This window comes from Protopterus annectens, chromosome 15.part0 (assembly GCF_019279795.1).
Source record: "Protopterus annectens isolate FY-2018-M chromosome 15.part0, PAN1.0, whole genome shotgun sequence".
In the NCBI taxonomy this organism is placed as follows: domain Eukaryota; kingdom Metazoa; phylum Chordata; order Ceratodontiformes; family Protopteridae; genus Protopterus; species Protopterus annectens.
The window spans coordinates 404,024,599-404,025,385 of NC_056749.1; the positions used below are offsets into that span (position 1 = coordinate 404,024,599).

The 787-nt window shown below is 43.7% G+C and overlaps 1 non-coding gene across 1 annotated transcript; it reads left to right on the forward strand.

The window, feature by feature from the left end:
* The first annotated feature begins 407 nt into the window (after positions 1–407).
* Positions 408–479, forward strand: TRNAE-CUC. The gene has a single exon. It is a non-coding gene; the product is annotated as a tRNA-Glu (tRNA).
* Positions 480–787: the final 308 nt, after the last annotated feature.

Here is a 787-nt window from a genome sequence, read left to right on the forward strand (position 1 = left end):
CATGTTTATGGCTTTATGGTACACATATGGACTGTTATGTAAGCTTGACGGTTTGAAGTATATGGTGTGTGTTATTAAAGGTGAAACAATAATGGAAGTTTTTCAGCAGCCTGATGGTTAACTCAGGTCTGTAGCCCAGTATAATAGGGGAATGGAATCAGGGAAGTATGGGAAAAAGCACAGGTTTTGAGCAAATGCTTAGTTAGATTTTCATGAAGAAAAACAAGGAGAAGGTGCCCTGCCAAAAGAGAGACACAGTAGAGTGTAGAGAGCAGTGAAAAGTCACTAGGACAGAGAAGATGGAGAGGAAGAGGGAATTTTCTGTCCTTAAGGAAAATAAGACTTGAAGACCACACGAGATGTCTACAAGAGCTGTTATTCACTATGCTAACAGATCCCCATGGAGATCCCTGGTGGTCTAGTGGTTAGGATTTGACATTCTCACTGCCAAGGCCTGGGTTCGAGTCCCAGTCAGGGAACTTCAATGGATTTTTGGATGGTGCAGTGGTGTAGCGGTAGCGCTATCACCTCATAGCAAGAGGTTTTCCAGTTCGATTATGGCTGGAATGCTTTCTGTGTGGAGTCTGCATGTCCTCCCTGTGTTCATGTGTGTTTTCTCCGGGTACTCCAGTTTCCTTCCATGTTGCACAGACATGTGTCTGGAGCATTTCTCCCTGGGCTTTTGCTGAAAATTGGCTTTGTTCGCTTCGTTCCAAGTCGGACTTTCCCAGAAAACAAATGTGAAATAAATAAAAAATTTTCAGCAGATCGCCGGTTAGTGCCAAAG